Source organism: Solea solea, chromosome 4, assembly GCF_958295425.1.
Source record: "Solea solea chromosome 4, fSolSol10.1, whole genome shotgun sequence".
Lineage (NCBI taxonomy): Eukaryota > Metazoa > Chordata > Actinopteri > Pleuronectiformes > Soleidae > Solea > Solea solea.
The window spans coordinates 10265274-10292250 of NC_081137.1; the positions used below are offsets into that span (position 1 = coordinate 10265274).

Sequence of the window (26977 nt, forward strand, 5' to 3'; positions counted from 1 at the left end):
TGTATTTACTGTTTAAAAAAATGACACTATTATGGTTATAATTGCACATTTCATATTTTTGTTTGAAAATTGCTTTCTCACTAAGCAGTATTGAGGTTATTTGTATTGCTAAAGCAAAAATGTTCTTTGCACAACAGATTATTGAAATAAAAGTGAAACGTTGGTTCTAATATTGATTCAATAAATGTTATACTTGACACTTTGTTACAAATTTGAGAGAGTTGCGGGGCCCCCGGGAAATTTCTTCCTCCAAAGGGGGGCCCAACAGAAAAAGTTTGAGAATCATTGGGTTAGCTCAAAGAAAGGGCTCACAACAAAGGACAAACTCTTTCAGAGATATTATGTGAAATACATTTTTAGTATGAATGGAGCTGTGGCCATGCTCAGTATGCACAAGTGGAAATGTGTGGGAGCTCTTTGCAGAAATAGAACATGGAAAGAATGACCCACACACACATGCATACGCAGGTTTGTGCATCTATCCTTTCATGGACTCATGCATTCACCTCAATTCAATTAAACAGCCTACATCAGGAACATTGCTCATTGTTAATTGGGCAGCCTAAATTGACTGCAAAATAAATACAATTAAACAGTACAATATGTCTAACTAATTTAATGTGAAACAAATACGACAAAAGTGCTATTAATGGTAAAAGTAGTAGTGTTTGTATGATGGCAGCCATCTTGGAATCCCAAGATGCCAGGTTGGTGAGGTTGCTCTGAGTTTCAGCTTTTGGAAATCAGAGTTCAGGTGGTTGACCTTGACCTCAGATATTGTTAGATATTGAGTCCCGACTACAAATGGAACAAACCACAAACCCATTCCAAACTCTAAAACTACGTCTTAACCCTCGAAAGGCCTTTAAAGTTTCGTAACACAATTATGTAAGTCTTCTCAGCCTACTACTGCTACACACACACACAGCGAGAGAGAGAGGGAGAGAGAGGGAGAGGGAGGGAGAGAGGCACTTTATTTGGGAGTGTATGTAGTCCAGTGGGCGGGGCACATACCGTCTGTGGAGTCTCCACTCTGCTCTCTGTCAGTGTCAGTGAAGGGAACACGTCGCTCAGTGGATCGAAGGTGTGTGCGGTCTGACGGGACAGTGGACCCACTCAGATCAACTTCACCGGCAATTATCACTTGAAGACGGCGGTGAGTCGTCGGTGCAGTTTCGTGTCTGGAGAACTTTATTTTGGAATATAGGACAGTTTTCTTCTTCTCCTCCGGATCCTTCTGGACTGTATTACGCAGAATAAGGTAAGCAAGCACCTTCCTGTTGTAGGACCTAACGGTTCAGTATACACACACACACAGCGTCTGTCTCCTGTTAAAAATGACAGAAACTACAGTTTACTTTGTTTTCTCCTCCTAAGACTCATTTTCCTCAGCTTCATGTGCTTCACATATATGTAAAGATGCTGTTTGACAGTCAGTGTGGTCGTTTGTTTAAGTGCCAGTCAGTGAATGCATCTTTAAATGACTGTTATCGATAAAACATTACTGCCGTAACTGGATAATGACATTTTCCCTGCTTTTAAAGGTACAGAAAACACGATTTATTTCATGTGTCATTGGTAATTTCACAATGGCCCATTGAGCATAACGTTAACCAGGTGTTCTGAGAGAAAACAACACTTCTTGACCTCCTGTGTTTACAGCCTCCACATCTAATCTAATCTCTTAGCATCATGGGAGGATTTCACCAATCACAGGGCAGTTCAAACAAATCACTTATTTTCTCTATGGACTTTGCTGCAAGAGAGTGAGTGTTTGACAAAGCAACAGAAACATCAGTTTTCAAGGAGAACATTGTATAATTGTGACATAAGCCCACAGACAGCCAATGGCCAAGTGGAAATGGAACTTGGCTTGTAACTGGAGGGTTGCCGGTTTGGTCCCCACCAGGTCAAAAAGGGCTGGGGTACTCCTGAGCAAGGTACCCAACCCCCATTGCTGTCTGGGCGCAGCTCAGTGGCTGCCCGCTGCTCCTAATTCTAGGAAGGTTTCTAGGTGAGGATAGGTTACATGCAGAGAAGGAATTTCTCCAGCAGGACTGATGAAGACCTAATTTATAAACCAGCTAACTTTGGTTTTATATGGTCAACTTAAAACTCTAGTACGTATTTTTTATATATAGACATTCAAACCAGTGTCAAATTAGTTCACACAATGCTGAGTTTATTGTCTCTGCACGACTCTCTGTGTTTCTCTGTATAGCAGTGTTTAGTTTCTTGGCAATATTATCATGCTTCACACAGGAAGTGATTTATTATATGTCAAGACAGATGGCGGCGACTGTGCTAGTGAAGTGAGCCAAATGCAAAATAACACATGGTATATATGGTTATATAGAACTTCTGCAGTCTAATCAAAGCTGCTTTATATGTCCATCTATCACACATCTTTCACACCCATTCACAATGCATGGCTAAGTGTCTTACCCAAGGACACATCGGCATTTAAACTAGTGGAGCAGGGAAGTGAACCCACAACCTTCAAGTTGAAAGATGACTCACTCTACAACCCACAATTGACCAAAATCACTGAAAATGCCAAAACGCTCCCACGAAAAGTTCCTGAAGTGGATTTCACTGCTCAAAGAAACATGGTCACGCTCTGCTGCTGTATACACACAAACGCTCCCTCAATCAGGTCTGATAATATTCAGTAATTGCAGTAAAGGCAGTAATAACGCCATATGCTCCATTTATTATATCATGCCTCTTAATATTTGGGGCAGCCTTATGACTCATACAGTCTTCATCTGCCTTCTGCTAATTTTCTACATAAACAATGTAGGATAGAACTTGAATGGATGACTCATTTTCCACTGCCACTACTGCCTTGGCTTTAAACGGTATCCATCTGCATACATTACATATCTTTTAACAATCCATTTGTACCCATATTGCAATTTAAAAAATTCAACAACCACCACAACCTGTGACATATAATGTAATCAGTCGGCCCAAAGTTCAGTTCAGGAGTCCAGAGTCTCTCACACTGTCACAGTGTCATATGAGTCATAATAATTCAATTTGTTTGGTTGATGGAGCTGCTATCCACGTCATTGGTGCTCTGTTTATTTAGTTGCCTGTTTGGTTTAGTTGGGTGTTTTTCAGCTAGGAACACAGAGATGTACATGCTTCTCCCTCCCCTTCTCCCTCTTCTTCTTTACACAAAACATATTTGTCACAATATCATTTTACAGTTTTGCTGTTGTACTTGTACAGTCCAGCATGTGACAGATAAATCTTCTTGAATTGAATACATCTTACAGCACTATGTTTTTCACCTAGACTGTGAACTAGACTGGAGTCCCTCTGGAGATTTCTGCACATGATGGTCTGTTTTAGCTTAAGCAGAGCACTGCTCTTGCTGAAACGTATGCTGTGGTGAAGGTTAGTTAACTGATGACACACAGCCTCGTCTCTGATGTTACAGGGCATGTTGTGGGGAAAGTAGGTTAGTGGGCCATGTCCTGCAAGCTTAAACTGAACACTAGTCTGAATATTGCTGGAGCTGCTTAGTGTGACTGGGCATGCAGAAATGGGGCAGGTCTGTGCAGCGGCAAAGGGATCATTTCCCTTCTCTGTCTCTTTAAGAAAACAGTGTGGCGCTCCACACAGAATGAATGTTGAATGTTCAGCCTAGGTTGATTCATCTCAAACAGTCATGGCACAGAGAAATCTGACAACAGGTTGACAAATGACACAGGTTGATAAATGAAACCTTATTTACCTTAAATAGTTCTTTAACGCCGGGCGACATTGCTTATGAATAATATTAATATATTTTTAGGCTATAACGTGATATATGAGATATATAGGGATATAAAGCTACACACAGGTTGTTTCTCTGGACTCATGTAGAGTTTGTGCTTCTCAGTATACAGTGTATACTCTAAAATAAGATATCTACTGTTTATGATCTGTATGCATTTTGTGTATTTTGCTAATTTATTCAATATAATAAATATGATGATTATCAATGCTACAGCCTTTAAAACCAGGAAAAGTCATCACAGATGCCTTATCACGATATCCAAAATCTAACATGTAACAATATAGATACAATATCCATATTGTCCAGCACTATATGAATGGTCTCATCTCTTTGTATGTGAGCAGCCCAAAGACAATCAGTTACTTTACAGGTGTTAGCAAAATCCACAATCCAATTTACAATATAAACATCCGTGCAGCATATGAATACACGCAACAGTTGCAGTGCAGAACAAGAGGAGTGAGCAGTAATAGATAGACAGATTTAGGGTATATCCACATCCTAACTTTCTTTGTCGTTTTCTGTAAACACGGCATGGTTTCAGGAAATGTCTTCATCCACATGAAACCTCTAATACGACTCTTAACACTGGAGTACCTATGCCAGGCCTGTATGGGGCACTGTAGCGCAGCTTTATTCAAATAGATATACGTTACAATGTATACAATCACAGAATGAATGAAAAAATTTGGGTAAAAAATGAATGTATTTCAAATTATGGGCATACATGGACACAAGTAATCGAAATACAGGCCTGATCGCAATTAACATATATCATGTAAACATACCAATCCAAAATCTGTTGTATCTGTTCCGATACAGCCCATTTGGAAGCAAATTTAATTCTGAAAGAGAGTGCTGGTATATGCTGATTGTAATTCAGATTGGTGTTCATATAAGCAGTTGATCCGAGTTTTGTAGCTGCTGTATTTGCATTCCAAAAAAGTCACAGATGCGTAAGAGGAGGACGAGACAAGATGAGACACATAGCAGACAGCGACGGGACGGAACAGACACGTGCAGTGTACGGAAGTGAAGCTTCTCCTTCTGGTTCTACTTCTGGAAAATTAGACAATACTGCACATGTCAAAATAGTCTATTGAGACTGAACGCTTCATGCATGTGTACGCACGCCACAATCGGATCATTTGATTTTGCGTCCATGTGAAAGATTTTCCTTTTTGGAATGAAGACATTTTGCACAGTATGGACCTCATTGTTGTTGAAATAAATCTTGGACTTTGTCTTTATAAATAATTCAAACAGAAGGGCAGGTGTTAGTCTTGTGTATTGTATGGAAACTATCATGTTGCTGTCTTTGTACTGTACAGTAACCTATAGTCTTTGTACAGTAGTCGCTGAGTTTTTTACACACATGGCTTTAACAGTAGTTGGCCTTCGTTAAAACAAACTTGATATGGCGCCATAGTCTCCCACAGTGTTTTGTCGTATGATTTAAAATTGAAACTATATTCTACAGTAAACTGTCCACATAAACTGTATTTATCTAGGTTAGTAGCAGAAACCTCAGTCAGTCCATATACTGTACATGAGATACCTGACACAGACACCCGAGACTTACTTGGGTGAACTAAGCAACAGCAACAAAAAAACGGACAAAGTAAAGCAAGGAAAACCCGAGAAGAGATGGAAACAGACACTGTGCCTGTATTATACAGGTATTGAAAGTATTATGATGTTATTAGCTCCTGAACAGCATAGTTTCTGATATAGTTTCCATGTGTTTGGCCATAAATAATGATTATTATTATTATGATATGATTATATGTACACTTGTGTAAAATAATAATTAGGGCTGTCAATCGATTAAAAAAAATGAAATGAAAAAGGTACTATTTAATCGCACAATTTTCTGTAATTCATCGCGATTAATGGCTTTCTTTAAACTTTTCTAAAACTTTAAACACAGTTTCTTTTCTGTGAAGCACAATTTGGCACAAAAAAGGCATCTTTCTTATATTCTCGAATAGAAATAACAACAAAACCCAGGCCCATGTTAAAGTGCAGGTTGAATATCAAAACCACCAAGGCCAATAAAATTAGACATCAGCTGAAATGGCAATTATTTCTTATATGAACTAATAACATAAATGATAACAACAGAAATACAGTATGTTCCATCTTTGTGCCAGTTCGATTTCAAAAATTTACAGTACATTCAGCCAGTTACGGAGGCATTATCAGGGGACAAAGAAGCTCGCTTCTTTTGAATGATGTGGTCTGAGAGTGAGAAGGGTTAAGTGGGCTGTGCAAGGCAGGTTTTCAAATGGAAGTAGCTTACCATGTTACGGGCACTGTCAGTGCCAAATGTGGTTAATTTTGATTTTCCATTCGTTTGCAACATCCAGAAAATGGTTAGCACATGCCTCGGCATAGTGTCGCTCCAATGTTTTACTCGTGTTTTACTGCAGAGTCCAGTCTTTATCAATGAAATGTGCTGTGATGCCCAGGTAGTTGTTGTTGGTCACAGAAGTCCAGCGGTCTCCTGTGAGAGCGATGTCCTTTGCTTGCTCGAGCATGTTCCTCCGCCGTGCTCTCTCATCCTCATACAAAGTGTCTATTCTTGACACGATGGTTGCTCTTGAGGACGCAAACACAAATGACTTCTTTCAGCCCTTCATCTTCCACTGGGTCAGTCGCCACCGGAAGTAAACAAACAACGTTAACTGTGGTAATTTTTTTAAAGGCGACATAGACCGGAAGCTCCAATTAACGCTGCGTTTGTGTGTGTGTATCTGCGTCATTACCTCGTTTATGAAACCCTAAAGTTTCAGAACAACAGTTCAGCCACTGCTGAGAAAATAGTGTTGTATTGTTTTCCTGGGCTCTGCGAAGCGGATCGGCACTTCCCTATGCTGATGATGTCATCAGAAATCCTCACCACTCCTCTCACCACCGTAGCGCCTCCTGGTGCGGGCACTAGTCCGGGCACATCCGGTTGCGTACATTCAACCGCAGAAGAAGAAGAACTACTCTCGTTGTAGCTGCTGAGATGCAGAGCATCCACCGTGCCAGAGGGGGAGCTGTGTATCTGAGAGCTGGCCTATCTATTATGTCACTTCCAGGTACCTGGCCAATCACAGGACAGTAGGAAAGCTCTCGTTGGCTGGCCAATCACAACACAGTCCACGTTCTGGGGGTGTGGTTTTGGTCTGAAACAGCATGGCTGACGAGAGCATCAGTGAGGAGATATTTTGATCGGCTCGTTTGCAGCGATTAGGAGGTTTTTAATCATGAAAACAAGTTAATATATGTAAGTAGACCTCCATAACTAACATATATGTGTGATACAAGCATTCTATGTCGCCTTTAACATGTTAAATTATTTAAATGAATTGCCAAAATTAAACAAACTGAAAAAAGATGAATTCATTTATTTGCAAAGATATTGCGTAAAAGACACAGTGAGATGAAATAAGAATAAGAGCAACAACAAAGACAAATAAAGGCAAATAAGAGATGTTTGATTAGAGCATCTTATGAAGCTGAGTTGTTATTTGGGCCATAAAATGTTAGCAAATGGAGATTGATCATTAGTGTTTCCCAAACTTCACAATCATATGGTCATTGATTCATTTGATATCCACAAACCAAAGATATTCAGGTCACTATTACATCTTCTTTTATGTAGTAAGATTGCACTTTAATTGTGAGATGCACACTTGTCTGTTGTAGAAACATGGTGGCTCAGGCTGGCAGCCTCCATAAAGCAAGGCCTTTGACTAAAGTACATACTGTAGAAATGTCTCATTTAGAAGCTGCGAAAACCAAATAATTTTTATGTTGAAATGATTAAACACTTATACAAACATTCCCATGGGTAATGTATTACGTTTCTGTTCTAAATATACACATGTTGCAGCTGAATATCCCCCACCTCATACTTCCCTTCTAAGCGTGTTGGAGAACATAGCCTTCAGTTAGCACCTAAACTCAAAAGAAGTTTCATTTGTTTGTTGTGGTACAAAATTGTGGCCTCCATAGAGCTGACCTGGCTTCTGATGTATAACAGGCTGATTCAGGGGGTAATGAAAGGAAATAATCCATACAATCAGGCTATTGTATGCTTATAATATGTAAAGAATATAAATTCTTCACACACTTCATACACTGGACCTTTAAGTGATGAAGGATTGCATTGTTGCAGCACATGATTTTAAATGACAACTGCTTGTCTGTATTTATAACCAATTACTCTGTCTATTATTTTCTCGATTGATAGATTAGTTCTTTGGTCAGATCTTTCAAGAGGCTGAAAGCTTGAGAGCTTGTCTTCATTGTTAAAAAATACAATCAAACTGATTAATCCATTGTTAAAATAGTTGACCATTCATTTAGTAATTGATTCATAATTAAGTCATTGTTGCAGCTCAATTAGTTTGATTATACCCCGTTCACAGTCCGATTAAGTATTTTGTGTGGAGACACGTCAGCATGGGATTGAACCCCACGACCTTCCAGTTAAAAGACAACAAACTGTACCCACCGAGTCATAGTTGTTGTACTTTTCTAAATATATTGAATGAGTGGCCTGTCTTCACTGAAGAGATCCTTTTGAAGCCTTGACTGAGGAAAGTGGTGTGACATGATAACAGCGCACAGTAGATTATTCTGTGTGCTCCGATGCCTGGCTGATGTCTTGGTGAGCTGGAACTATGTTGCACATGACTCCTGAGAATATGACTGGTATTCATGTCACCCTCTGACCTCGTAACTATGACAGACAAAATGTTCAGCTGGAGTTATATAACTGCATCCACGGACGTCATCATCCACACAGTCACCGTCCTCACTGCTGATCTCTTGCTCCAAAGCACGCAGTCATTGCACTGAGTGGCTTCAGGCTCATAACCACTTTCCCATTTCTTCTGCCTCGTAGACTCATGACCTTATGTAAAGTTGCTTCCTCCCTTTATATTCATGGTATGAAAGGCGTGTCACAAACATCTGAACATTATGTGAAACCTTTTTCAAAGACTCTGACGTTATAACCCATAAGGCCCAAAAATGAACCCTCATCAACTGCGAAATGTGAAGGGATGAACTGATACCATATTCAATATCGGTATTGGTCCGATACTGGTCAGAATTATCGGCTCGGATTTCGGACGGATAAAAATGTAAAATACAATACAATACAAAAATGTAATATATGGCATGCTTCACTATGTACAGCCTTTTAGCTGAGTCGTGTTGTGGTTGTTTATTTCTAATTATTGGAAGAAAAATGTGTTACACAATTGCAGAATTATCTTGAAATGGCACAAATGTGTTGTTGTTTTAAAAAAGGTCTAAAAGACTGTATTGAACTGATATCAGTATTGGAGGTTTGTGATATCCTATCGATATGCCATCCCTAGAAATGTGTTGTGTAAATCTGTAATAAAATAAACTATATGAAATATTTATAAGATTATATGAAATATAGTGATTTGGACAAGTCTGTCCTGGATAATTTTGTGCACATTAAAAAGGTGGATGGCAAATCATATCCATCAGCTAAACACTTTGGTCCATTTAAAGTCTAAAATCCATCTCATGTTGATTCCGAGAATGATCTAAAAGGAGTAGTTTGAGCTGTGGTTGTGTGAGGTACTGACACAGCTTTAGACACAGACGTTCACATGGCTGCCAGCACAAAGAAAAACTAATTTATGCTGCAGTCCATTTGTATTCGTAACTTTCGAGGGCATGAGGTATTCTATACACAGGAAAGCTGTTATGCTTGTTGTGTTGGTGTGTTTGTGTTTTTGCCTCCACTCTACATGTAGATGTCTTTTGTACAGCACATAGACATCCTGTATTTAACTGTGCTTTAGGAATAATTACAAAGAAACCTTGTCTGCGTACTTACTGCACTCAGTGTCTCCTGTATTTTGATTAGCTGACACAGCTTCTGTCGTCTGTCTATTGTTGGAGTTTGCTTTTTCTTCTGGAGACCCTGTCTATTTTATATAACTGATTCACAGGACTGGAGGTCCAGCTTTATTGTGTCTTTCATAACAAAAGGTCACTGTGAAGAAGCAGGTGTGGCCGCACTGTGTTTCAGATGAAGGGAAAAAATGTTTCACAATACAGAATGAGTGGGCCCAGCCTCTGTGTGTGACCTAGATATGATTCACATCTTCAGCTCAAGGGGTGTTGGCTGCATGTGCTTTACAACCCTGTTTGATTTTGTGAAGTAAAATACACAACAGAGGAGGACCATAGATGTCAGCTCTGATGCTGAAATAAAGAAAACACTCCTAACACACACCCCTTAATCCTTTTGATGTCATTTTGTAAGTCATATGCAAGTCTGTGATGTCAACAGGCAAAACCTGCTCATTATACTGACTATATACACACACACACACACACACACATGTTGGACATTCACGACTTGAGGGGACATTGCATTGACTTACATTCATTTCCTGGAGACTTACTCTAACCTTAACCACAGTTACTACTGATTCTTGGTGGCAAACAAAAAGGAAGGTTTTGGCTCAAGGTAAAGCTTATTTTTCATAAAGTTCTTCTTCCACATCGTTTTAACATAGTTGAACAACTTTTTGCTTTGTACTGTAATGGACAAAATAATTGCTTACAATTCATGTGGTTGTCTTTTATAGTGAGAAGTAGAAATTTGTGTTAGTTGTGTTTCTTCGTACGTAAAAAATATGCTATAAAATATATATCTTTTAGATTGATTAACAGGTGGGGCCGTCTGTCTTCTGATTTTCCTTTGTTAAGTGCACAGATATGCATGAATATCTGTTACAGAAGAAACAGTTGAACTAGTGACAAAAAATACTTACAAAATCGACCAGACCTGCTGTTGCTAAAAGGCATGACACGATATAAAGTGGCAAACCGGCAGTGCTTGAAGTGGGCTGGTACTGTCTGGTACTTAATTTTAGTATTTTGCGTGTCGGCACTTTTATTTGCGGAGTTTTTATAAATTAATATTAATCGATAAATACACATGGTGCACTGTGTTTTTGGGCTGTGTGTTGGGAGGATTTCTCATGCCAAGTTTGAAGCCTGTCAAGTGACCCATTGGACAGTTACACTATTAACAGATTGACAGATGTTTCATGCATTCATAGATACAGTATATAGAAGACCTGAAACTGGTGATAGAGACCATTAATTCCTCAGGAAAATGATTACTGATGTCACAAAACAAGTATATTAATTTTCTATGTATGGTCCATGGGTAAAATCTCTTGACCTTACATTTACTGAAAGTATATACACTGACTGACTACAGTAGACCACACTACACAAACAGTGTGGTATAGTAGTATTCATTATATAGTCTAGTAGTTATATATATTTATATATATATATATATATATATATATATATATATATATATATATATATATATATATGTGTATATATATATGTATAATTGTTAGTTAGTAATAATGTCACCATATAACCACTAGAAAACAGTCAGGACCTAACCAGTGAGGTAATGTCTTTATTTATTATATGTACTATATTTGTACTTCTACTGAAGACAAATATTTACCTACACCTTATTCTTGTTCACAATCATTTACAATCATTTCCCATATACATTCCAGTATAAATGTACAGTATATGGGAAATGACAAAAAGGCAACCCTTATAATTGTCGCACAGAAGGTGGTGCGTTGAAAAATATGGATGCACACATACATTTTTTGCTGGTGCACCTAAATAAAACAGTAAGGCACACTAGTGCGACCAATGCAAAAAGTCATTCTGGAGACAGCATTTAACTCGCCTGAGAAATCCACATCTACCAACTTACTGTGAGTATTTTTTATCATCATGTATGATAGAAAGCATATGTTGGCCCATCGCTAGTGCAATCATCCTGTCATGGATTTGTGTTCCTCTGGATTCTTGTGATTTCATGTTTATTTATAATTTAGAATGCATTTTTACTGAAATAAAGAAATCATTTAAAAGTGCTCAAAACTGGAGGTCCACAGTGAGTGGGGTCAGTGGACAGCAGGTTTCACAGAGTTGGAAGTGATTGGAGCAAAGAGGTTTGCTCAAGGACACACATGGGTGAAAAAAGCATTGTCACAGTGAATCACGGTTTTTGCATTCACTACATCAGTCTGCTCTTTTCCTCAGTGCCAGTTGCTATGTTGCATAATTAATGCATGTTCTACTCCATTCACACAAACTGTGGTCTTTTTAAGCAGCCGGTTTATCTATATTTCACTGTGTTTTTATCAGTGTCAACACTCAATATCAATGTGAATTTTTTTCCACATTCCCAATGAATATAGCTTTTTGCATAGTTTTTTCGCCAAGGAGGTTGTGTTTTCATCAGTGGGGGTTTATCTGTGAGTTTGTCCTCCTTATGGCAACTTCCTGTCCACTTCCTGTTTTTGACTGATCAATCTGAATTTTTGTGATGGTCGGTGATCACCCAAGTATCCAAAATCTACACTGCCTGGCCAAAAAAAAAGGGTCACTCACTCTAATGTGAATTTCTCTGTGAGATGAATAAAGTATATATCTATCTATCTATCTATCTATCTATCTATCTAATATACTTTAGCTTTGATTACGGCACTCATTCGCTGTGGCGTTGTTTTCATAAGCTTCTGCAATGTCACAAGATTTATTTCCGTCCAGTGTTGCAATCATTTTTCCCCAAGATCTTGTATTGATGATGGGAGAGTCAGACCACTGAGCAAAGCCTTCTCCAGAACATCCCAAAGATTCTCAATGGGGTTAAAGTCTGGACTCTGTGGTGTCCCATCCATGTGTGAAAATGATGAACCACTCTTTCACAATTTGAGCCTGATGAGTCCTGGCATTGTCATCTTGGAATATACCCGTGCCACCAGGGAAGAAAAAATCCATTGATGGAATAATGTGGTCATTCAGTATATTCAGGTAGTCAGCTGACCTCATTCTTTGGGCACATAATGTGGCTGAACCTAGACCTGACCAACTGTCAAGACTACCAACAATAAACGGCTACTTTATTTTTTGGCCAGGCAGTGTAGAATAGAATAGAAAAGAAAGCCTTTATTGTCATGGAACAGTATGCTGCAGGTACAACGATACTGCACTGAGGACGTCACTCAAAATGTACGGAATATGGATTTGGCAGCAATTTAAATGTAACATGGTTCAGCCCCATTTAACAACATCAAATGTGTATATCTCAGCAAATTCTTAACAGATCAGGATGAATTATGTCAAATGTATGTAAGGTAATAGCTCTAAGCAGGTTAAGTTCTATACAGATGATCCAGTGGATCAGAATGTAAGGAGAAAAAAGATACTATTGGAGTTCTACTGAAATGTAAAACATATGTTTAATAGTCTAGTTGTCAGTGTTGTCAGTTAACATGTCACTACTGTCCTTGACATTTGTATTTTGTGTATTAAACATAAGTAAGGATGGGGAAAATAACCTCAATTCTTAAATGTTTTTTAATACTCTCTTGAACGAACATCAAAAAACAAACGTTTCCGTTACCTGCCTCTGTGGTGTCTGCTAATGCCATGGAATAATCTGAGAGTTAAATATTCAGGAAAAAAACACAGTGATCAGCTGTGTCTCCATGAATTCTTACATTTGTAAGCTGCAGCTTTTGACCCTCTCTCCTTCTCTGTTCTGTTTCAGTAGGACAGTGTGGCTCTATAGTCACATGCTTTGCTGATATTTTATTTAACCTTTATTTACCAGGAAGTCACATTGAGATTAGAATGCCTTTAACAAGTCAGATTTAGCAAAGACAGTGTCAGTTAGCAACACTGTCATGGAATAGACCCTCTTTTAACCCACGTCACCATGGTAACTCAGGCTCTGAACATAACCTTGTCCTGACCAGGTTATGTTCAGAGTTTGGGATTTCATTTCACTCTTTCTCTTCTAGATGATATACTCTTTGACAGATTTAGATTTGTGGATTAAGAAAAAGGTTTTGTATGTAATTCTAGTAAAGTCTAGTAATAATGCTGACAGATTTAGGAGGTCTGTGCAGAGGTCTGCATTCTCTGAATGCTTTTTTTGTTTTTCATGTGACTCCTGTGTCAATTATATGTTCAGTACTTTTTCTTTCAAAAGGTGAAAAGAATATACCATCTTTATTCACAAAACCATTTTCTTATTAATGTAGTGTCTGAGGTGAAGAGTCACAGACCATGCTGAATATATCTTATCGTCTAACTGAATGAATGAGTATGTATAAAACACTGAGGATGATGATTTTATGGTCTTTGTCTGTTTCTTATGACTGGTTTTGCAGGTAATAAAATATTGATCAATTATTAAGTCTAATCTCAGGTCTGTATTACAGATGGTGAAATGGGTCAATAAGATTTGTTTAATGTTGATTTGCCCCAAAACTTTTGAATTTGCCCGCATCCTTTATTGGTGATTATTATGTGATATCAGTTTAAACAGGTCTACAAATGTCTAATAAACACATAAAAGGAAATAAATTACATTGCCATAAAATTAGACATATGGTCCTATAGTGCAATTCAGTGTTCAGCTACTTGTCTGTTGTCTGTGTTTTCTTTCAGAAAAACCATGAATCTAAAAAGAGAGATGTGTGTGCTTTAGTACAGATGGCAGAGTTTCATAATAAGGGAAAAACATTGCAATAGTTAGGAATGAAGATATTTTTTGACTGCGTGCAAAAGGCTACTTCATTTTAGAGTCTGAGCATGAGAGAGCGACACAGAGGGAGAGAGAGAGAGAGAGAGAGCTTTTGGTTTTACTGATCAAATCATAATGATGATATTATGCTGGTTATTAGCTCAAACAATCGATGCACTTCCAAAGGTAGGAAGTGAATCAAAGACGTTTCCTACAATAGAATCACAAAGAAAGAGCTGAGCTGCCCTTTCCACCCTTGCCCTACAACTGTGACCCACGTATTTTGCCCACACACTGCCTTAGGTAATTGCATCTTTTCCTGAGCAGCAGCATCAGACAATGACAGGCTTGAAATCATTTGGTGATAATTTGGTTTAGAATATCTGAAAAAGGGTGATTATGAGAACATTTGAGAGTAGGTCTACCTAGTAAAAGGAAGTTTGCTCTGTGGGTCTGCTTTGTCATGGAAATGATGCAGCCACCCACCACGAGGTTGTGCTTTGTGGCGAGCGTGTAATTACAAGCCACTTTTGGGTTAGGCATCCTCAAAATCATTGACCAGTTTTGTCAACTAAGCACAGGAAGTAAACACTGAATAAGTGAAAGGAGCTGTACAGTTAGACTCAACACTCAACAGGAATAAGCTAATTGTACACAAAAAAATATTGTGGAAAAACAAAAACGTTATTATTGTGGCTCTGAAAGGTCTGCAACACAGTACAACTTTTGGTTATGTAATGAATGATTGAATTAATTAATGTTCGTGTGTGTCTATTTTATATAATATATATTTGTATAGCTGTTTTCTTAATTTGTCTATGTTTACTTTGCATGTGATTCTTTAAAGTGATAGTCCAGGTTTGGATGTGTGAGGTACATTTTCAGTGCTGACTGAGCTGTGCATGTCCCTGGCACAGCCTTCAGTGTGGGTCAGGAACCACCTTGACACACAGACACACTTGCTCTCACTCACAACGTGGCTTCCAGCAGGGACACAAGGAAAAACAGATTAATGAAAGGCTCACCTAATTGAATTAAGCTTCTTTCACACTGACTTTAGGGGATAAAAAAAAAAAAGTTCCATTACCATTGTATGGAAGCGGAGACCTGCCACAGGGGAGAATATTAGAGGGGTAGTTTTAATGTGAGAAGAGTTTTTTTTTTTGTAATTATAAGGAGATTGTTTCACATTATAACCATAAATGACTCCACTACGGCAGTTCTTCACTTCAAACATTAATGCAAACGGCTGCAAACATTAATAACTAACATGTTCACCCAGGTCAATAAGGGCAGAAGCTGAAGACAACCCAAGTGCGTTGCAGAGTCATTTGACCTGGGAGTGAATACTGGTGATAATCCCATTTAAACCTGGGATTAAACAGTTTTTTTCCACCAGTGGGAATAAGGTATCAGACAGGCTTTTGGAAACTCCCTGCACCAAAGTCCCTAGTTTTCTTGATGAACTTTGGTGTGTGAGAGTGAGCAATTTACAAACTCCAGTTTCTCGTGTGATTAAGAGCGAGATAAAGCAGCAGTTGGTTCCTACAATATTCTAGACTTAAGCAGGAGCAGATTTTATCAAGTGAGCCTTTTGTTAAGTGGCACGATCTGTTTTTCACTGTGTTAGCAGACCATGCCAGCTGTGAAGAGATGGTAACTCCAAGAAACTTAAGATTCTCTACCATCAAACATTACATTAATATTTTGGCCATGGCCACCAGCTGCTGTTTGGTTGAGATGGACAGTACAGCTCAGCAGGGGAACATGATTTTTGTTTCTATACTGACCTCGACCTTTTCCCTTTAGGAAAAAAAGGACATAAGGAAAACATTGGCTAACAATCGATTTGTTCCCAGTCTCCTGCTATGCTGTTGGATAAGGTCTAAAGTTATAAGAAGCGATGCTCCATCTTAGGGGTGGGCGATATGACCTAAAATTAATATCACGGTATTTTTCATCTTTTGAACGGTGACGGTATAATATCACGGTATTACTTTTTTTGGTAGGTTTTTTTTTAAAATAATATTCTAATCTGATATTTGTAGTCCCCAGAGGAATCACGGCTAAACAATACTAACAACGAACAATACAATACTAATGTGGTGGCCTTAAATTTGTTTTTGTTTTCTTTTTTTAATACAAACAGAAAAGGACTTGACAAATTTTCTGAATATGAAATGTTAGGTTTACATAGTGTAACTTACCAATAGCGTTGTGCAGTCTGTGTCCAAAACATGCGAGTCTCGTATATTTATTAATTTCCAGAGCGCGCACCATGTTTGCACCGCTGTCAGTTGTCATGCACATCAGACGCGCTTCATCCAAGCACCAGTCAGAAACGCAATTATTGCTCCGGTGTGGTCTTCGGGGAAGAAGGCGGTCTGGAGGCATCTGCTGCGCAACTTCCAGTCATTGTCAATGAAGTGGATGGTGAGGCTAATGTATGGCTCAGTAGTCCGGCTGGACCATAAATCAGTAGTGGCCGAGTAGGCGTCAAGGTGGCGAATTTCGTTCATTACTCTGTCCCGTACCTCCGTGTACAGCTCTGGCAAGTGCTCGTTACGCTAATTTATTGGCCACTCCCCTTTTACCACCGAATATGTTTTACTTTTTTATTTGCAACAAGATATACAGTATATAAGGACAGGTATTCAGACCACTGAACGTTTGAAGAAAATGTAATGCATTATTATTTAGAATTAGGAGATTATTGGCGCTCAATTGATTTATCACGGTATTGACGGTATTGCAAAATCCATATCATGGCGCAATGTCACACCGGTGCTGACTATGACACCGGTATACCGCACACCCCTACTCCATCTATATTGAATTACATGGTACATATTGTCCTTGACTTAAATATTGCGTAACTTCAACCTGCCAACAGTGTGAATGGATGAGGTGTTATGTAAAAAAAGGGGAAAAAAGAGCAACCATTTCCTGTGACATGGTTCAGATAATACAGGTGGAACATCATTCACTGCTGCTGTTCTCATGTGTCTGAGGGAAGACAAAGCTGAAGGGTTTGAAGGACTGTCCTTGGTGAATCAGTGAGGAAGCAATTATTAATGAGTTATGTAAAATAAGTGTTTCACATCTACCAGCATATTTTTTTTCATATCTACAATAATGTGCAGGGAGTTATTTATTTCAATAGTGCTGTACAATATATTGCTATTATCTCCCTATCTTGACATGATATATTAAAGGCGACATAGAATGCTTGTATCACACATATGTGTTAGTTATGGAGGTCTACTTACATATATTAACTTGTTTTCATGGTTATAAACCTACTAGTCGCTGCAAAACGAGCCGATCAAAATATCTCCTCACTGACGCTCTCGTTAGCCGCGCTGTTTCAGACCAAAACCACACCCCCAGAACGTGGACTGTGTATGTGATTGGCCAGCCAACGAGAGCTTTCCCACTGTCCTGTGATTGGCCAGGTACCTGGAACTGACGTAATTGGTAGGCCAGCTCTCAGATACACAGCTCCCCCTCTGGCACGGTGGATGCTCTGCATCTCAGCAGCTACAACGAGAGTAGTTCTTCTTCTTCTGCGGTTGAATGTGAGAGGAGTGGTGAGGATTTCTGATGACATCATCAACATAGGGAAGTGCCGATCCGCTTTGCAGAGCCCAGGAAAACAATAAAACACTATTTTCTCAGCAGTGGCTGACCTGTTTGTTCTGAAACTTTAGGGTTTCATAAACGAGGTAATGACGCAGATACACACACTTCTCCTTAGGAAGCCATTTACAGCCATATCATTAACACCTAATATCATTTTGAATTGGTAAACAAATCATTACCAGTACACGTTTGGTAAATTAGTTATGCATTCAATGTATCCACATTATTAAAATCAGTGACACATGAATCTGAACTAAAAGGTTAGGGAAATTCAGCAAATGTGTTTGGGGACCCAAAAGAAATCTCCCATGACCCATCTGTGGGTCCCGATCCAGTGATAGAGAGACCCTGCTTTATCATACAGTATATTTATGCCCAGTTCAAAGACTGAGTTTCAGTTGTTATAATGACAAAAGTGCACAGACAGAAGGGCTGACTACCACATGACTGATATTCATTAGACGAAGAAAGGGTTTGAAATGTTTGGAAAATAACATTGATCTGAAAAAAATGGAAGTCCTTCCCTGAATGAACATATAGCTGCCTCGGTTGGGGGGGAAATATACACATATTGTTACCATGGGAACACAGAGCGAACAGCAGGACAGTCTAATTAATGGCAGTCAGTGCTTCGGCAGAGGGCCACAGTGATATCACAGATGTACAGTATAGCTAGAGGCAATATGGCAATTGTTCTTGTCTGGCTGATTATCCAAGTAATCCAGTTTTCCACCAATGTATATGCGAGCAGTCTGGACAATAGGTACGAGATGTAAAGACCCCAGAACTGAGTGTCTCCTGTGAAGTGAGGTCTCCTTACGAACACTAAACGTCACCTCATTATCCAATAGCATGACCTATATATCAGAGCACAACTAATCTCTGTGTAGGCGGACGGTGAATAATGCCGTCAAATGTGTGAGATCTTCATGAATTGTAGTTATCTCTTACTTGTTGGTTTTGGAACAGCAACAGTTAAGTTCAGAGTGATATCAAGGCTACATGCATATGACTACGTTTTTATTTAAAAACAGTGTGAGATACCCCCAAAAATCTAATTATATCCAATGTAATCTTTGAAATAAATCAATAAATGGGTTTGCATGTTCTACCCATGTGGGTTTTCTCAAGGTACTCCCACAGTCCAAAAACATGCTTAATTGGACACTAGGACATGGGTGTTAGTGAATGGTTTTTGTCTCTGTGTATTGGCCATGTGATTGACTGGCATTTCTGGGCCCACCACTGCAGCGGGTCCTGCACGGTGGGAATTTGCAGTGTTTGAAAAAAATCACAGAGCTCTTCATGTGCAGTCGAGTAAAGCCCCACTCTCCCTCCTTTTTTTGCCCCACATAGATAGTGTTATACATATGTTAGATATGTTACACATAGATAGTGTTATACATGTCAGGCTGTATGAACACTATCAAAAAAAAGTGGTCATCAAGACTCAATCCAATGATTTTGACTACCTAATTTCGGACCAATACTTAGGTAATTGCAATTAATTAACCAATTACAGTCATATTTAGCGCGTTATGTTTTTTAATCGCGTTAATCTAATTTTTAATCTCTAAATTTACTGTTTCTGTATGCAAGTTGCTTTTTTTTAAAATACGTTTTTATGTGTTGGGCTTCTTGTGCTGGAGTTGTTGGGGGTGGAAAACAATGGTCAGTCACACCCTGAAGTGGACATTGGCTGTCATTGTGTTTAGAGGGCAGGGTGAGGAGGTGATTACAGAGAGGAGCATGTGAGAGTTTTGTGCCCAATGAACATGACGTTTACCTTTCAAAAACGCCCCGAAGGCACCATTAATAAAGGTGAAGTGATATGCCTTCTGTGTAAGAGAGAGTTTGCTTACCACCAAAGCAGCTCAAGTTTAGCCTACCACGTTAGTGTAAAGCACCTAGTCGCGGGTGCAGCCACAGCTAACGTTAGCAGCCACGACGTTAGCAATTTAGCGAGCCATAGCAAAGCTCTTCGCCAAACTAAACTGTAGGAGAACACCCCACATATGAGCAAGTCACCCTAACACCATCCCAAACTAGAGTCTGAAAATAGAGCATTTTGTTTTCTTCAAGGGTTCAGTTGTAATTGTTATATTGTAGCAAGTAAAAACGTGGAACATCAGCCTTTATATCAGCAGCAGCCTGTGCCTGTGTGTAAAAAGGGAGCAGCTGATCAATTACACCGCGCCAAGGTCATGTCAAAAGTAGCCATTTAAGCTTAAGGCTAATCAAGAAAAGAGACAGTTGTGATAGAACATATCATGAGGGAAGGTCAACTAAAAAGATCTGAAGAGATGATGGGGAGAGGAAAGAGGAGCTCCCTCATTTGAAGCTCATTTTAAATCAGGCTTTGTTGTGTTGTGATAATGGTTGTTCATAAGCTTTCACAAAACACTTGTTTGTGTATATAAAAAGGCAATAACCTGCGGTGATGGGCTAACCAGCGCCATTGGAGCACATCCTAAAATCCACAGTTACATAATGGAAAATTAGATTAGTTTAACCTAGTTAGAAAAAAACAGTTTTTTTTCATAAATGTTGCCAATTTTTATTCAGAGTATGAGTCAATATCATCACAGTGTAGTGTCTCCAAAATCATAATCATATAAACTTTTCTTTTACTTGTCTCTGGTAGATTTTACTTCAACATCATATTTCTGGCTATTTGTCAGTCAGTCATCATCTACCGCTTTATCCTCTACCAGAGGGTCGCTGTGCCAATCTCAGCTACATCGGGCGATAGGCGGGGTACACCCTGGACAGTTCGCCAGTCCATCGCAGGGCCACACACAGATAGAGACAAACAACCATTCACTCTCACACTCACTCCTATGGTCAATTTGGAGTGTCCAATTTACCTATCCCCACATTGCATGTTTTTGGACTGTGGGAGGAAGCCGGAGTACCCGGAGAGAACCCACGCACACACGGGGAGAACATGCAAACTCCATGCAGAAAGGCCCTTGTTCCAACCGGGGCTCGAACCCGGGTCTTCTCGCTGCAAGGCGAGAGTGCTAACCACTACACCACCGTGTGGCCCTTCTGGCTATTTGTATTATTAATAATTAACAATAAATAAATAATCTAATAAAGGTTGGCAATATAACACAATTTTCAATTCAACACAAATATACTTGTGTTACTTGTGACACCAACTCAGACACTAACAACACCTAATCATAATTAGCTGTGGTTTTACCTGTGGCTGCTGATATCACCTTAGCAGTTTCATAGTGTAGCCACTTCTCTGGTACTGGATGATCTTCTGTAGGTTCATTTTAAACGTGAAAGTGAAAAGTGAAAGTGAACAGACCATTCAGTGGCTTCTTCAAATCTAAGGCTTTCAGTCACAGCGGAGGAGAAAAAAATTATACCGTGCTTTGCATCAACATTTTTAATTTGGCCACTGATCAAAACATTCCTGTTCCATTAAAGCCTTATGATAGCTGTTTTTCTAGAAGCAACATTATCTGTCAAAGTTGTTGTTCTGCCTGCTGCGTAAAGCTACACAACTACTGATCGGAAGTCACACACAAACTCAAACAACCAAATAATGGCAGACAGCTACTTACATGTTTGTGCCAAAAGTAAGGACTTTACTCTAGAGCAGGTAAGTAAAGTCTATAATGATTTAATACTACACTGTATTATGGTGTAGATATTAGACATTGGCTTCATCGGAATTGCAATTTACGGTCCCCATGTGTAGTGTCACAGCCAGCTGCTCGTACAGGATGGCTCGTTTAGATGATTGTTCACCTCACATTGGTGGGAAAAATCCACCACTTGTGTCACAAAAATAACAGTAATAATTAGGGCTGCAACGATGAATTGATAATTAATCGATTACCAAATTAATTGTCAACTCATCTTATAATCGAAACAAAACATTCTCTGATTTTTCAGCCTCTTAAAAGCTGGTTTCTTTGCCTCATATAACAAAGAATTCCTTTAAATTGATTCATTTTGGTTTGTGGAGAAGATTTGGAGATTTGGAGTTTTGGGAAACACAGATCAACATATTGCTTTTCACATTTTCTGGACCGAATGATGATTTGGTCAATCAACTAAATAATCCGACAGATAAATGGATTATGAAAATAATTGTTACTTGCAGCTTTTTACTAACAATAAAATAACATATAACAAAAAATAAGAAAAAAGATATGTCTGGCTAAAACTTACATATCTCGTTACCATGTGTTATTAATTCATGTTACAGTTACAATTACTTAGCAGGAACAACTGTTAATGAATGACTAAAATGATGTACTTTGTTCTGAATTTTAGTATCTTTAGTATTCTTTGTTGTAAAGTGGTCATAGAATAGACAGGCTGGTAAATATAAATGTGTTGTGTGGTTCATTGACATCATGTTGCTTGATCCTTGTGTTGAAGGTCAGAATTTTCAGTTTCCTCTTATCTCTTTATGGAGCCCTCATATCTTTCTTTGTAGTCTTGAACTCTTGTACCAATTACGCATCATCTGTTTCTTTTTAAGACTGTGATGCACAGTCTATGACACCATTCTGTAACAAATAATAATAATAATAATAATAATGATACATTTTATTTAAAAACGCCTTTCTGTCACTCAAGGTCACTTTACACTAGGGTTTTTGATGGGGGAAATTGATGAGTTTTCAATTTGGAGGTGAAAATTTGCTCTCAATTTTAGAAAGGTTGGATTTGGTGCCAATCAGAATAATTTCAGTTTTATTGTTGTTTAATTGTAAGAAATTTGAACTGAACCAGGCTTTTATTTCAGATATACAATTGGTGAGGGAGGAAGGTGGCAGTGAGGAGTTGGGTTTACTAGAAAGGTAGAGCTGGGTGTCAATCCACGAAACAGTGAAATTGGATGTTGAACTTGCGGAGGATATTGCCAAGGGGAAGAAGGAAGATGATAAAGAGAAGGGGCCCCAGGACAGAGCCCTGGGGCACACCAGATGAAACGGGGGAGGGATTGAGCGGAAGGTTTTAAGTTGTATGAACTGAGTGTGGCCTAGGAGATAAGAGTGGAACCAGTCAAGGGTGTGAGCAATGCCAATGGAGGATAGTCTATGGAGGAGGATGGAGTGAGAAATAGTGTCAAATGCAACACTCAGATCAAGGAGGATGAGTAAGGAGAGAGGACCAGAGTCGGCTGCCATGAGGAGATCGTTGGTGACTTTAATGAGGGCTGTTTCGGTGCTATGGCGGGGACGGAAACCAGATTGGAATTTTTTGTAGAGTTGGTGACAGCAGCGACAATCGTTTCTAGAATTTTGGAAATGAAGGGTAGGTTGGAAATGGGGTGGAGGTTTTTAAAGTCATTGGGATCTGAACCGGGCTTTTTTAGTATTGGGGTGATAGATGATGTTTTGAAAGCGGATGGAAAACTCCAGTGGTGAAGGATGAATGGATGATGGCAGATATGTGGGGGAGCAGAGAGGTGAGGCAGGATTTGACCAGGAAACTGGAGAGAGGCAGGCAGTGGATGAGATGTTCAGAGGAAGAGAGAGGCAGAGAATTTAGGCTGAGGTGTTGATGGATTTTTTCATTAAAGAAGAACATTCGGGAGTTGCAGGTGTTGCTACACGGGGAGTAGGAGCTCAGGGGGTTGGATAAGTTTGGTGAATAGTGAGAAAAGAGTCTTTGTATTTCCTTGGTTGGTGTGATTGAGGCCGGAGTAGTAACTGGATTTGGCTTGAACAATGGAGTCCTTATAGTGTAGTATCTGGGATTTGTGCATCTCTTTGTGAATAGTGAGTCCAGTTTTCTTGTGTAGCTGCTCAAGTTGACGAGCTTTGGCCTTCAGAAAAGTATGAAAAATCTCTAGTGAGAGGAAAGTTATTATTGTCAATGTGGATATTGATATCTGTGTGCTGTAATAACATGTTATTAGATGAGAGCATGTGTGTCTCAGTATCTGTAGGCAATATAACCCAAGTCAGATTGTGCTACTATTGCTTGTTTGTTAACAAATCTATGCCTAAATTGTGCTTCAGTTTTGCAAATCCAACTTCTGGAAAAAGGGATACTTGATGTTGGTGTGTAAGGTATTGACACATAAACAATACTGACTGTGCTGTAGAACCAGCTTGATATAGGGATGCTCACTCAAAAACATGACACGAGGAAAAAATGATTTTAGCCACTTCACAAAAAAGACATAATTTAATTTACAGTATGTGTCCTCTCGCCATTGGCCTTCTCCAGCTGGAACCAGAAGTTTGCAAATTGCACACTCTCCCACACCACAGTCCATAGAGAAAATGAGCATTTTTAGCTCACAGGGATGTAGGAGCTGCTGGTCTACTGTTGCTTCATTTGTTAAATTTATTTTTTTTGGTAAATCTGAAAGAAGGATTTCAAACACCAAAGTCACAAAATAACACACTTACAAATTTACAAATGTGTATGAGTTGATCCATCAACTGTTGATCCATCCATCATCTGTGATGGACCTTGTGAGTGGCAAAGAGATAAGGCACTAAACGTAATTCTTAAGATGTCATACTTCTTCTTTTCTTTTTTTGGCAAGAGTTTTTTTCTCATTGCTAAAATCTGCAAATTATTTTCCTTGTGTCCTTTGTGGCAGCCAATGAGAGTATGCATCCATGAAACTATGGCAAAGATTATGACAAATTTTGTGCCTGGATGAGTCAGATGAGACAATTTTGATTGTTTATTTTCATTCATTCTTTGTTCTTACTGTTCTTTTTATGTAAGAGCACTTTGCTATTCCAAAAATGCACAAATAGTTTAGCAAATGGTGCAGCATAACAGGAAAATTTGCGTTTGGTATGTTGGCGTCAGTCGCTGCTAAGGTGCTAAGGCTATCTTGCATTAACTGTGCTGTAACGCTGCCACAAAAATATGGAGACTAAGACTTGGAGCATGTGCATAAAGCTTGCACGCTGTGTATAGACCCAGGACGAAGACAACAAAGATGGTGGCAGCGAATGCAAGAGTAAGAGAGGTGGGGCTATTACGTTGTTTTTTCCCCAAAATTGCTTATTGGTTGTATAAACGAAACCTAGGGACCAGTTTTTCCAGTTCCATGTGGATAAAAACCTGATGGGATAAAAACATTGTGCGGTTTCTCCTAAAATGATTCAGTGTGTGTGAACATCATTATTTAAAAAGCTGAGGGAGGAAAACCTCAATTTTCAAAAATACCCACCTACATGTGGACTAGGTCTTAGATTTACCAATCATCCTTGCCTGAACATCCAGACTGTGAGAGAAAAGCAAAGGATTTGGGACTTAACCCATGGGGAGAACATCCAAATATGGGTTATTTTACAACTTTTCTGAGGGTCACATGAGGAAGTGGAACCCCAGATGGTGTTAAGTGGCATGTCACACCCTGGACAAGATGATGAGGATAATAGTGATGATGATCATTTTCATTAATGTTATTCATTTTTGGAATGCTCCTAGTCTTTAGCTTCTTCTCTTTCCTCTCGTTGTAAATGTGATGTTTTGTATGTAATCTGCAGAACTTCTGTACATGTGACACCTACTGTCTGTCCATCCTGGGAGAGGGATCCTTCCTCTGTGGCTCTTCCTGAGGTTTCTCCCATTTTTTCCTCACTCAATGTGAGGGTCTAAGGACAGTGGGTGTCACTTGCTGTACAGACTGTAAAGCCCTTCGAGGCAAGTTGTGTTTGTGATGCTTGGCTATATAAATATAATTTAGTTGACTTGACTTGACAAAATATAGAAATTAACTTGTGTTTTGTGAGGTAAATAAAGAGAATCTGAATGTTTCTGCTGGGCACCAAATATGAACACATTCGTAGTGGTAGTGGTATAAGAGAGACCACTGTGTCAAAACTATTGATTTTATTTACATCAACTGTGAATTTTTTTTTTTTTTTTTTTTTTTTTTTTTAAGAAACCACAAACATCGACAAGAATAATTATTCCTTTGGTGGAGCCATGGTGGAAAAAGTGTTAGGTGTAATTCCATACTTGTTCATACATTTCCAGGTGACTGAATGGAATTGTTTTTCCAGTCCTAATTTACTCTGACCAAAAGCATGTATTTTGTGTCGTGTCTGAGTTGAGTCATTTTCATAATATCCAAACAGTTTCCATATAATTGATGCTGTTGGGTTTTGTCATACCAGTAATTTCCTCATTTGGGAGGGTACAGTAACTACACCTCATCATTCCTGATGTCTTAATGGATTTTTTCCCCTAGTCTGTGGTTACCCAGTGCTCACTCTGATGGTTGACTGCAATGTGAGAGCAAACGGCAGCCTGATTATCTATACTGTACTGTGTATGCTGCAACCTGGCCTGCTACATTTCAGCAACACCTTTTAGTTGCCATAGTTACTTTTAAAAAATATATTGTGATTTACTGTGTGGTTCCTGGTGGCCTCAATGTGTTTAGTCTGGCTGAACTGTAACATGGTTGACATTTTTAGTCAATAAAAAGGTGCAGAATGAAGATTTTACTATTATTTTTTTCATAAACTACTGTGTTATAATGAATAGTCTGACTTTACCAGACTATTCCTGTATTCATAATATATAAAAAATATTATGTATTTAATTGGCATTCACTCCTGAGTCAAAATAATATGCAATGGATGTTGGGTTTAATTGGCTTCTGCTCTGCTCAGCATAAAGTCTGGTTCACACCGGATGCCTTGCCTGTGTGTTGCTGCTGCGTTCGGTCATGTTTTTAATTGCGGCGCTCATGTTAACAGATTAGAGTTTTCACAATCAGGTGTGTCTAATTTTGAGTTGCAGTGTCTTGCCTAATATTCATGCATTAAATGCACAGTTCACAGCAAAACTATACTGAGAGAAGGTCTGTTGATAGTGATATTGACATTCTACCAGCGTAATTACAGTGAAACTGACACCTCTCACTGTAGTTTTAGTGTCCAGGCTGAATTTGA

General features: G+C 38.9%; 1 protein-coding gene across 1 annotated transcript in view; it reads left to right on the forward strand.

The window, feature by feature from the left end:
• Positions 1-1039: 1039 nt before the first annotated feature.
• npas2 (neuronal PAS domain protein 2) overlaps positions 1040-26977 on the forward strand; it is a 55165-nt gene continuing 29227 nt past the window's right edge. Inside the window, exon 1 of the mRNA XM_058627003.1 lies at positions 1040-1261. The gene's annotated coding sequence lies outside the window, so the exon portion shown is untranslated. The remainder of the gene's footprint in view (positions 1262-26977) is intronic.